We start from the raw sequence: 13,653 nt of genomic DNA, 5'->3' as shown, positions 1-13,653 counted from the left end.
GAACCGGCATCGCAACTCAACCTTCTTTCTTGCACATGGAAGCCCCAAATACATATATGCTGAGTGAATGAATGTGTGTGTGTGTCAGTAGGTGGGCAGGGAGGGGAGATGGGCCTTCCCACATTTACTCAATGCTGGGAAATATGAAAGAGTCCAGCTGTGACTATGTTACTCATGGGCTTCTTGGGGCCAAATGAGGGCGGGACCAGAGATTTCATCCTCTTTGGGGTAGGAAAGTTGACACTGTTTATAAAACACTTGTTCTGTTAAAAAGAAAACTATTTCATTTGAGCCAGAGTGGAAAGCAGCTTCCAAAAGTCTCTCCCTTTCCAAAGCCCTTTTACTCAATAATTGAACAGCTGCTGTTCTACGTGCCTATTAAAAAGTAACACTATGAATTCCTATGTGAGCACAGAGCAACACTGGGGAGGTCCTGGGCTGGGCCAGCGAATAGATCCAAAACTCACACCTCCAATTTACAGGCAAGGCAGCGAGGATTTCCCTGCAAGGGAGGTTGGTCTTGTACCACATTGTCAATTCAGACTCAAAAAGGACCCTAGAGGTCAGAGTAGTCCAGCTTTACAGATGAGGAAACTGAGGCTCATAGATGGCCAGGGGCTTCTTCAGAGTCACATAGAGAGTATTCGACAAGATTCTAGCCCATTTACTTGGACGCCAGGCCCAGCACACATTGCACTGAACGATGCTGCTTCCTTGCACCTTCCTCCTTCTCTTTCCCTCTCTCCCCTTACGGAAATAAGTTGAAGGCTGTTGATTGAAAGCCTGTTATTAGCTGTTCATTGCTTTAATTTAAACATTCCCATTCTTTTATTCATCTTTTAAAAGTGTAAATAGCCCTCAAGGGGGTAAAGGATAAAATATATAATTCCTCAGGATAAATTAGTTTGTTTGATACCCTCCTCCTGGCAAGAGAATATTAGGGTATGGGTTGGATGGGTCTCCAGAGCTCATAACTTGGCCCCCTCCTACCTTTCCAGGCATTGTACACTTTACACCTTGATCTATTCTCTTCAATCCAACAACACTGACCTCCAGGATGTTCCATGAACAAGAACTTCCTTTTCTTCCCTTCTGGATGGTCCCCATACCTGGAACACCCTCCCTCTTCCACTCCAACTATCCTGGCTTCAAGTCCCAAATAAAAATCTTGCTTTCTATAGGAAGCCTTCCTGACCCTTTCTTAATTCTTGTGCCTTCCCTCTGGTGATTATTTCCTATTTACCTTCTGTATGGCTTAATGTGTGTGTGTGTGTGTGTGTATACATGCATACATATATATATATATATATATATATACACACACACAGACACAAAGCAAGCTATGTGTATATATAAAGCATATATACACAAAGCAAGTGCTATATATATATATATATATATTCCTATTTATCTTCTGTATAGCTTGCTTTGTATATATATATATATATATATATATATATATATATATATATTCTTTGCCCCCAAACCCTTAGATATAATTTTCATGAGGGCGGATGCTATCTTTTCCTCTTTTTGTATCCCTAACTTTTAGCACAGTACTTGATAAATGTATATTGATGGATTGATCTAGTCCAATTATTTAATCAATAAGCATTTTTGAATCACAAAGTAGTCACTAGAGTGCATTTAAAAATGTTTCAATCACTAACTTCAATATCTTTAATTTTCTTTGGAATTAATCTTCTATGTTTTATTTTGTTCATTTATAAACAGATTCTGGAAAGTTCTCAGACTTCAGCTAGAATTGTCATGGTAAACTATGTAAGGTTATCAAACTGTGCATACCTTTGATCCCTCAGTCCTTTACTGGATTATATCCCAAATGATTTTAAAAGAAAGGACCTGCATGTCACGAAGAATTTCTGCAGTCCCTTTTGTATGGTCCCAAACCTGGAAACCTGCACATGGATGTCCATCATTGAGGAATCGCTGAATAAATTTGTATATAAATTTGAATATTACTGTTTCTGTAAAATCCAACAGGATGATTTCAGAGGCCTGATCTTACTAACTGATGCTAAGTGAAATGGGTGTGACCAGGAGATCATTATATACTTAACAACAATATAGATGATATCAGTTCTGATGGATCAGACCATCCTCAACAACGAGATCAACTAAATCATTTCTAATGGAGCATAATAACTAGAACTAGCTATACTAGAAAAAACTCTGGGAGATGACTAAATCCACTTCATTAATGTTCAGTCCCTATATTTATCAATCATTATATATTTCATTACAAGCTAATTGTACTAATAATTCAGAGTTGAATTCTTTGTACAGCAAAATAACTTTTGTCTTATCTTTTTGTATCTAATTAATACTTAAAATATTTAACATCTATCTGTCATCCTACATTATAGAGATTTGGGAATCGGAAGTAGTAGAGTGAAATTAGGAACAAGAGTTTGGCAATTATTAATCTGTACTTAATTTTCTTTAATTAATTATCTTTTGTTAATTTAAAACAATTCGAAAAAAAAAATAGATTGTCCATGGAGCCTGGAAAATTTTTGTTAAAAGGGGTGGGGTTAAGAACTCCTGGAGAAGAACAAAATACATACAAAATAAATACAAGGTAATTTGGAGGGTGATGAAGGGTGTGGTGAATGAAGGGTGATGAAGGAAGGCTTCATGTGGGATCAAGCATTTGAGTTTAGCTTTTTGAGACTTGAGCTTAGTTAGACCTTAATCCAGTGACTAATCAAGGATCTTTTCTTTAAATGGACATACATTTACTTGAAGATTTCCTTGCAAGCAGGTTCATAACATTAGAGGTGGTTTCTTCTACCCTGGGACAACTCAAATTATGAGGAAGTTTTTCTTGAAATTGTTTAAGTTTGCCTTTTGGGGCCAAGAAGAACAAAGTAATCCATTACAGACCATAATGCCTTTTAACTGTCTCATTGGATGAGAGAAAGAAGCACAAGCCATGTATAATTTGTACAAAGGGTGATACTTTAAATTAGGGAAACTTTTTATATGCTGTGACTGTAAGGCCATATCTACATTTTCTTAAATTGTGGAAAGCTAGTCCCTACATATTTATTATTGTTCAGTCATATCTGTCTGATTCTTTGACTTCATTTAGATTTTTCTTGGCAATATACTTAAAAGGTTTGCCATTTCCTTCTTCAGCTCAATTTTACAGAAAAGAAAACTGAGGCAAATAGATTAAGTTTGGCTTTCTTTATACCCAAGCTAAAATCCCATATTTTCCACTGTCCTTAATTCTAAAGCCTTTTCTCTGGTGATCATGTCCAGTTTATCATGTGAAAGATTTATTTGTACATAGTTGTTTGCATATCATCTCTTTCATTATACTGAAAGCTCTGTGAGGTCAGGGGCTGCTTTCTCTTTTCCTACCTTTTCCTTTATCCCCAGAACTTATTAGCATAATGTCTGACCCATAATAGGTAGTGAATGTTTCACAATCTCAATGAACTTTAGCCAACTCTTCAAGACTTATTGACTAACTTATTTATGAAATTCCCATACAAAGAAAATTACAGTTCATTGAAAAGCCCAGAGCATCTGTTCATTTCATAGTCAAAAAATACTAAAGACCAATATGATCCTAGAAAGATTCCAGAACCATCTAGAATCTCTCTGGACTTCAATTTGGGACCAGTACAAGTCTCAGAAAACATAACCTTCCATCAATTATAATTATACACACACACACACACACACACACACACACACATATATATACAGACAACTTAGACATGAATAGAAATATTCAACATAACTTTATCTTGAATATTTCTATTCATGTCTAAGTTGTCTTTCCATTTAGAATGTAAACATTTTGAGAGCAGGGATGGTTTTTACTCTTTCTTTAAATTGCAGTGTTGTTCGATCATGTCTGACTCTTTGTGACCCTATTTATGTTCTTAGTGAAGGGAACGGAGTGGCTTAGTATTTCCTTTTCCATCTAATTTGACAGATGAAGAAACTGAGGCAAACAGAGTTAATTAGTTTGCCCAGAACCACATAGCTAGTTCTGAGGCTGGATTTGGACTCCAGGCCTAGAACTCTATTCACTTTTCCACTTAGCTGCCCTTTTCTTTGTATCATCAGGGGTTAACAGAGTGTCTGACAAATAGAAAGTGCTCTAGGAAAATATTTGTTATTTGATAGATGGAAGGAAGGGAAAGAGAGAGCAGTTATTTCCTATGCCCAGAGTCAGCTATTGCCAAACAATTCTTTCTTCCCCACTTTTCTTCTTTCCTTCCTTCCTTCCTTCCTTCCTTCCTTCCTTCCTTCCTTCCTTCCTTCCTTCCTTCCTTCCTTCCTTCCTTCTTCTATTCAGAGGAAGAATCACTGAGGTGGAGGCATCTTCCAGGATAAGAAGGATGCTACAGCAGAATAGAGAAAGAAGTTTGTAGGGAAGGAGAAGGACATGAGGAGGGAACACTAGGGAGAGCATTCTAAACCAGGGCTTCTTAAACTTTTCTCCCTAGTGACTGCTTTTTGGTTCAGAAATTTTTATGTGAGGCTGAATGTATAGGCATATAAAATAGATAAAGAAATCAAACATTTTCTGATAATAAATCATCATTTTGTGACTCCTCACATTTAATTATGTGACCCCATGTGGGGTCATGACCTATTTTTTCCCACTCCAAATATGACCCTCTGCTCATCAGCAGACAATGTGCCATCTGCTAAGTGTGCACATTTCTGTCCTGTCTCATGACACATCCACCATGTGTGAGCAATGAGGGTGGGTCCCCAGTGGTCCTCCCACCAGTTTAAGAAGCTTTGCACCAGTCTAGACAAAAACATCCTATTTCCCAGTTGTGCTTTTCTGAATGCTTCCAACTCTCATTCTTTCATCTTGTTCAGAATGTTAGCAATCATGAACTTTCTGTTATTGTTGCAAAGTAGTAAAAGAGCCAGCTTACCACAGGACTCTTTGCCTCCACATCTGGTTCCTGCCTTGCCTTTTTCTGTCCACTAAGAATAAGCATAAAGTCAGTTCTTCACATGAAGATGAGATTACCCTTCACTCTGCTCCCAATAGGGGACCCATCTGTGCTCAGGGTGTGGCCCGGCCCATTCACAATTCCTCCAGTAGAGGAAAGCATTGTGACCCATTTGCTAACTTAACCACTGGCAAGTATGACAGCTCTAGGCATAAAAGCGATTCTTGATTGTTTGCCTCTGGCTGATGGCGGGAGTGCCAATGGAGGCCCACCCTCATTGCTCCCACATGGTGCATGGCTTGAGAGCCCAGGACAGTAACATGTATACTTAGCAGATGGAACCATTAAGGTTATCCTCTGAGGCTCAAAGGGTCATGGAGTTTAGAAAGGAAATAAAAAACCCTAGTGGTTATTAAATCTCACCTTCTTGCTTGATTTTTGCTATAAGAAAATATTTCAGGTTTCTAGGTCTTCCAGCACTTATTTTACAAATGCTGATGGGAGGTCATGTAGTTAGGGACCACAGAATTTCAAAGCCCAGAGAGAGGCCTAGAGGTATCTAGTCCAACTCACACCTGAAAGAAGGGCGCTTCTACAACATTTCAGAAAAATATCCCTTGGGTCTTTGCTTGAAGAACTCTGTGGATAAAGAGTCAGTCCCTTGCTTCCTGGGAGAGCCCTTTCCAATTTTGGATAATCATTTGTTAGGCTGTTTTAACTTATTTTGAGCTCAAGTCATCTTTTTGTAACTTCTACTCAATACTCTGTTCTGCCTTCTGGGGCCCAGAAGAATGAGGTTGACCCCTGTTCCATGTGATGGCCCTTGAAAATACACTTGAAGACAAGTTGATGATGTCCCCTGCTAAGTTGTCTCTTCTAGTTAAACATCCCCAGTTGAAGATTCTCATAGGATGTGAAGTCAAGACCCTTTAGTTTCCTGGATAGCCTTTTCTCTGCCCAATGTTTCCTGTTTTATCAACCACCTTCCTAAAACAAGTAAGAATCTATTCGCCATCATTCAAAGATGGGGCAATTAAAGTTCTGTTCACACAAAGGGAGTAAACAGCAGAGCCAAATCTCAGGGATGACATCAGAGTTCTAGAACTGGTAGGGATCTCAGAACATTTGGTCTGCCTCCTTATTACGTAAGTGAGGAAACTAACCGTGGACCCTTTGACTTGTTCACAGTCACACAAGTAGAACTGAGTTCTTCTAACACCAGTCAGTGATTTTTCTTTTTCAAACTCAGCCATGCTGCCTAATCAAACCTTATAGATGAAGAAACTGAGGCACATTTAGGTGAAATGATTTGTCCAAACTCACACAGATAGTAAGCACTGTAACTTGAAATAGAACCCAAATATTGTGACCCCCAAATTAAGTGCTATTAAAAACCACTTCTTTAGTGAAGAAAAAACTCCATAAATATTTATGTTGAACTTGAATGTATCCCTAGATCTAATATAGACTTCCTAATTACTTTGGGAAAATGATTAAACCCCTGGATTACTTAGCTTACAAGAATATAAATGAGGATAGACATCTTCCAGAAGAAGTTGAGATCACTAACCTCACATATACTGAATTTAGCAGCCTTGTTTACAAGCATTCAGCTGCAAAATTCTTACTTGGTCTGTAATATTTGCCTTAGTCTTGCTTATTGCTATTTCAGACCACCCCTTCCCACTGAACCTCTCCTTTTCTGTCTACCTCTTCCTTAAAGGATCCCTGATTTGGATTTTCCCAAAAGGCTAAACGAAAAGGCAACATAATTAACTCTCTTTGGGTGATTATCCTCAGTTCTGGCCCCCTTTCCCACCCCCTCTAAATCACTTTCTATGACCACTCAGTATCAATCAGTATGATATTAAATTGTTTTTGTGGTGTTGGTTTTGTATTTCATTTCGAAGGGCCCTAATGACATCATGGCATGACATCTTGAATGGTGCATGAATTAGACTTAAGTGAGATAGAGGTACACAAAGCCATCCATCTCACCCTCTCTTCCTGAGTCATCAAGGTCCAATGTCCAGACAAAAGTCAAGAAGAATGGAAATGGCCCAGAAGTTAGTGGATAACCTTGGTAATGTTGATATTTGACTAGAGCCTGCTTCCATTAACTTCATGGCCATTTTCATCTACCCATTCTTCTGGAAGAAGTAGATATCCCTCTAACTCATGATGAGTTTGAGATTCCTCTTGCATTTTTTACCTAATCTAATCAGTAACAGGATGGATATGAGTAGTCTTTGTCTATTTAGCCTAAGAGAGCTTGGAATATCCAGTCTTAAAAAAAATTGGAGTACTATTGAAAAAGGATGGATGAGTGACATGGTGAGTACATGATGATATATTGAAATAAATAAGGAAAACCTCAGGCTTTGGTCTGGGAAATCAGCAGAGTTGTGTTGGAAGAAGACAGGGAATAGGCATTGGTGGCAGTATCTAGGAGACATGATAAAAACAAGAGAATCATGAATAAAGGAAATTCATATCCCAGAAAGAAGAAAGAGAACAGCTGACATTGGATCAAGCCAAGTACCCACAAAAGCAGTGTATGAGGAAAAATCTCAGCAAGTTAGTGGCATAAGTACAATGGGCACCATATGAGCTTACCTTTTGCTGGAATTCAACATGCGGGTAGAAGGGAAAAAAATAGCATTTTTTGGATGGTGAACCCTATGTATTGGATAAATTGTTTCATATACATGGGCTGGTTCCTCAACTGTTGATTCAGTTAGATGAGATGACCTAGAAAATTGTTTTCAGCTCCAACTCTATGAATCCCAGAAACTCCAGGTGGTTCAAATGCTCCTCTAAAAATCATCCCTAGTAAAATGCTTCATGGGAACGATGCTTGAAGATGCCATTTCCTGAGTGGAACCAAGAGAATGTTATACACAGCAACAACAAGATTATGTGGTGATCACGTTAACAGGCTAAGATGTGGGTTTCTTTTTATCTTTTTTAATGTGCCTTTTGAAAACATCTTCACTATTTTGACAGTTTGGTAGCATAATTTTTAAGGTTCCAGAGAAACAAGAATCAGAAGTTTTAATGAAAAATCTTGAATGGGGAAAAATTGAGTCATAGAATTATTATTTGAAAGTTTTCAGGACTAAACCCAGTGAATGAAAGCCCAGAGCTCTGGTAATATAGCAGGAAGACATTGTGTCATAGGATTCATTGAAAAAAAAAACTAATGGTGATGTTTCAATTTTTATGAGAATTGAATTTACATGAGGCAGAGTTGCACAAAATGATCATGAACTTCATTATCTCTGACAGAGTCCAGTGGCAAAAGGACAAAAGGACTGGCAATATCCCCAAGTGTAATAGATGGCCACATTTCACAAAAAACAAAACAAAACAAAACAAAACAAAACAAAACAAAAACAAACCAAAAAAAACCCAATGTTGACTAACTTTATACCAAAAAGACGGACAGACTGTATAACTCAGAAAGATTCTTAAGAGTGTGAAGGCAATTGATAGCAGAGGTCAAGAAGGAACTTTATGGTATGAGGAGAAATATTTTGTATTATTTATTCATCCTCAGATGATTTTATTAACTGGTGTGTCTCTGTTTAATATTTGCATTAAATTGCAAAAGAGGTATATTTGGAAAGAATGAATAGCTGGAATAACCCCATAGGAATTAAAACTAAAAAAACATGTCTGGGAAGAAATTCCTGATTATTGTAATGTTTCATCATATACCAGAGCCTTCATGTGATATAGAATACATCCATCCACTGGGATGAGAGAGTTAGGGCAAAGGTGGTCAGACAGTATCACTGGGCAAGTTAGAGATGATTGGATCAAAGGTAAGCACATTTCAGGAACTTCTCCCAGAATTCAAAATTCTTTCCCAGAATGTTTAACCCAGCTTATAGCTTTGTCATTCAGTGCATGTTTGCCTGTTTCCCCTCAGAACCTCCACTGTTGATAATTTTTCTCTTTCATCTTTGCCAATTTGAGGAGAGAGGTAAAATTGTTTTGATTTGTACTAGTCTTTGGAACACTGCCTCCTCCCCAATTTTTTCCTTTATAACTAACTTTTTTGGGAAAACCCTTCATATCTTTTGACCATTGACCTATTAGGAATGCACTAGATAAATTGTGGCCCTTCCCAAACCTTGGCCACCAAATTCCGGCCCCTTTCACTGGAGTCATGTCCTAAAGGCTCTCGGCTCTAGTAAGGGAGATTTCATCTTCCTTGCCCAATTAATGGGCAATGATATCATTTTTCAACATCTCCATGTTAGCCTCCTTTGTCATTCCTTCCCCTTTCCCATGTTGATCTCCCCTAAGTGTATTATCTTCCCTTATTAAAACATAAGTTCCTTGAGAGTTGGGATGGTCTCATCTCCATTTGTATCCATAGAGTGTTTGGCTTCAATAATCACTAAATAAATGCTACTTCACTGATGGATTAATTTTCATTCTTTCATATTTGTATTAATTTCATAAGCATTTTATTTTTCAGAAATGCTTGATGGAAATATTTCTGGATAAGATAAACAATTTTCTCATTTGATAGAATCTCTTCTTCTAGTTAAATTGGTTTTTTTAAACACAAAAGTTACTAAGCATTTCTGAATCTACAGTCTCCCCAGGAGGCTTTCATCTTAAAGCATGAATGATAAGGTAATTTAGTTTGCAAAGAGATAAATGACTTTATTTTTTCCCTTTGCTCTAAATCTCTCCCCTACCCTTTTCTTCCTGGCATTTTGATAGAAGAAGCAAAGATGTGATGTGAAGTCCATCTAGTCCACAAGGAAATGGGAAACCTGTTTGGGGAATTCTAGCTTTGTTTTGTCACTTTACTGAATGAAGAACAATGCTGTAAGATGAGCTAGACAATAGGTAAGTTTTGATGAGGAAAGGAAAGAGATTTGACCCTTTCTGAGGAACCCAGGCATTGAAGGAAGATGGGAAGTGTCAGACCCTATTTTTTTTTATCATGGGTAGTGATAGATGATAGCATTAGTAATTTGAAAACCTGACAGTTTGGCAGGAATTTTAATTATTGTTCCTTTATAATCCCTAGTACAATTTTAGGCTTGGATTTACAAGACCTGGGTTCTAATACTGCCTCTGATACCTTGCTGTATGACTATGGGCAAAACATTCTCTGAACCTCACTTTCCTTATCTGCAATATGGAGACAATTGAACACTCCAATGGCTCTGGCTCTGGCTCTCTCTCTCTCTCTCTCTCTGTCTCTCTCTGTCTCTCTCTGTCTCTCTCTGTCTCTCTCTGTCTCTCAGTGTTTTTAGGAATTTGTAAACTTTCAAACCCTATAGAAATGTGAGTCTTTAGTACTAAAAATAGAAAGTATGGTGCAATAGATAGTATTCCGGATTTGTCAGAAGCTCCGCTACTTACTTCCTGTATTGAATAAATTGTTTCATATCTATGGACTAGTTTTCTCAACTATGAGTTCAGTTAGATGAGATGACCTAGAAAATATTTTCCAGCTCCAAATTATGAATCCCAGAAGCTCCAGGTGATTCAAATACTCCTTTAAAAATCATCCTTAATATCTTTGACAAAGAGAAGATCTAATTCAGTTCCAATTGATCAATGATGGACAGAACCAGCTACACCCAGATAAAGAACACTGGGAAATGAATGTGGACTATTTGCATTTTTGTTTTTCTTCCCAGGTGATTTTTACCTTCTGAATCCAATTCTTCTTGTGCATCAAGAGAACTGTATAGTTCTGCACAGATATATTGTATCTGGGATATACTATAACGTATTTAATATGTATAAGACTGTCTGCCATCTAGGAGAGGGGGTGGAGGGAGGGAAGGGAAAAGTCAGAACAGAAGTGAGTGCAAGGGACAATGTTGTAAAAAAAATTACCCAGGCATAAGTTCTGTCAATAAAAAGCTATAATTAAAAAAAAATCATTCCTAGGAAAATGCTTCATGGGAACAATGGTTGAAGATACCATTTCCTGAGTAGAACCAAGAAAATGTTAAACACAGCAACAACAAGATTATGTGGTGATGAACTCTGATGGACGTGACTCTTTTCAAAAATGAGATGATTCAAACCAGTTCCAATAGATCTGTGGTGGAGAGAACCATCGACATTTAGAGAGAGGACTATGGGGACTTAATATGGATGACAAATAGTATTTTCACCTTTTTGTTATTGTTTGCTTGTTTTTTCTTTTCTTTCTTATTTCCCCCCTTTTTGATCTCATTTTTCTTGTGCAGCATGATAATTGTGGAAATAATATATATATAGAAGAAAAAATGTGGAAATGTGTGTAGAAGAGAAAAAAAAGAAGATAACACTTCCAAGAATTAGCTTTTATTGCTCATAAGATTTTATCTCCTTCTCCACCAATTCAAATTAGCAAGAGTTTATAGCTGACAATAGCAAAAAGACACAGAAAGATACCAGGGAAGGAGACCAGAAACCTGGTTACTAACCTCTGCCTGGCTTTGGAAAAATTGCATCTTTTCTCTGACACTCATCTGTCAAATAAAGGGATTAGACACAATAATCTCCAAGGCAGGGTTCTTAGCTTGGGAGTTTGAACTTTGGTTACATTTTTTGTTAGCATTTTGATAACTGTTTCAATTTTGATAACTGTTCCCATTGTAATCCCATTTTATTCTATGCATTTAAAAATATTTATCTGAAAAGTCTACAGGCTTTGCAAAAATGCAAAGATTTCTAGGATATAGAAAAAAAGGTAAGAACTCCTATCCTAAAGCTAATTCCAGCTTGAATACTCTATGATCTGGTATTTCTCTCTCTGGGTATCAATTTTCTTATCTCTAAAAGAGGGGGATATTCAATTCAATATTATTTCTTTTGAGTACCTGCTATGTATTGTGTAAGTGCTGGGATTCAAATATCAGTGTTTGTTTATCCCACTGTATCAGGATAATATATACACAAAGATACATAAATGCAAAATAGAAATAAAAATAATAGAAAGTCGTTCAGGAGGAAGAAAGCAGCAAGTGCTCAGGGGTAATGAGGCTGGGGATCCAGGGAAGGCATCTTGTAGGAGGTGCCACTGAGCATAGCTTTGAGGGAAGGTGAGGATTCTTAGAAATGAGGAATTCATACACAGGAGCACGGAGGTGGTAGATAGACTAATTTGTATTGTGCATTACTTATCTCACTGGAAGGCTATAAGGAAAGCCTTTTGCCTATCTAAAAGTGTGACTTTAATAGCACTTTATGAACATTATGAATATGAACTGCTATTATTAGTTTCTCCTTAATGGAGGAAGATACTCAAGTTCCCGGGCACCCTTCTGACTACGCTTTGCACTTGCAATGGTTCAGTAATATTTGTTAAGTTAAATGACCAATTTCAGAAAAAGACGGCCAAGATGCTCTATTCTAATGGCTGCTGGCCAGCGCCACAACAGATGTTTTCTGTCCTTTTCCTAAGACTGGCTGACTGCTGCTGCAGAAGCCACCAGACCGTGAAATCATTTTAGATCCAGTAACCAAATAACTGCCATTGCCTCTGAACATATTGCTACTTGAAATTCACTCAGGATCTTCCTTTGGTTTTCACAGGGTGGTCCCAGGAGCCCCTAGGGCTGCACAAATCCTGACAGGATGGGAATGATGATCATATCAATAAATCAAGCAATTATTATTTAGTAGTAAATACCTACTGTGTACCAGACACGATGGTAGTTTTGGATTTTTGTCTTGTGCTTTATCCCCAAGCTCTGAGTATATTTGAAATGGGGCTGATGAGGGCAGAAATGTATAGAATTGATGTTGAATTATGTATATTATTGAATATACATATTATGTATATGTTGAATTAAGGTTTGGAAAGAGACATCTGGGATTTCACTAGACCCTGGTTGGGTAGGTCTCACAGATATCATTGTCATCTTATAACTAAGGGGTGATAGAGAGGGATGCACTGGGAAAAGGGGGAAGGAAAAGTAAAATGGGTGTGAATTGTCTCACAAAAAAAACATTTAGTAAAGATCCTCATAATGAAAGGGAAGATGGGTATAGGGGGCAACACTTTAAACTTAGATCTCAACAGAATTGATTCAAACAGTGAATAATATATATACTCAGTTCGATATAGAAATCCATCTTATGCAACAGAGAAGTAGAAGAGGGAGAAAAAAAGGTGGAAACTTGAGATATGGAAGATGGATAGAAAATACCTTTGGGGAGAAATATGATGAAAGGAGAGAAAAAAAGGATAAATAATGGGGGGAGTAGTTTAGAGGGAAATATATTGTAATTGTAACTATGAATATGAATGTGATTAACTTATTCATAAAATGAAAGCAGATAAGAGAGAAGGTTACAGGATTTAAATATAAAGGGTGATACCATAAACAAATTAGGGGAAGATGGAATACTTTTATCCATCAGATCTATGGATAAAGGAAGAATTGAGGACCAAACAAGAGATAGAAAGCATAATAGGACATAAAATGGATAATCTTGATTACATTAATTTAAAAAGTATTTGCACAAACAAAACCAATGAAATCAAGATTAGAAAGAAAACAGAAAATTGGGAGAAAAAAATCTACCATTATCTCATTTCTCAAATATATAGGGAACTGAGTCAAGTTTGTAAAAATAAAAGCCATTCCACAGTTGATAAATGGTTAAAGGATATGAACAGTCAATTTTCATTTGAAAAAATCAGAGCTATTTAGAATTACATGAA

The sequence above is a fragment of the Sarcophilus harrisii genome, chromosome 5, assembly GCF_902635505.1.
Source record: "Sarcophilus harrisii chromosome 5, mSarHar1.11, whole genome shotgun sequence".
In the NCBI taxonomy this organism is placed as follows: domain Eukaryota; kingdom Metazoa; phylum Chordata; class Mammalia; order Dasyuromorphia; family Dasyuridae; genus Sarcophilus; species Sarcophilus harrisii.
Note: the sequence above shows the minus strand (reverse complement) of the source record.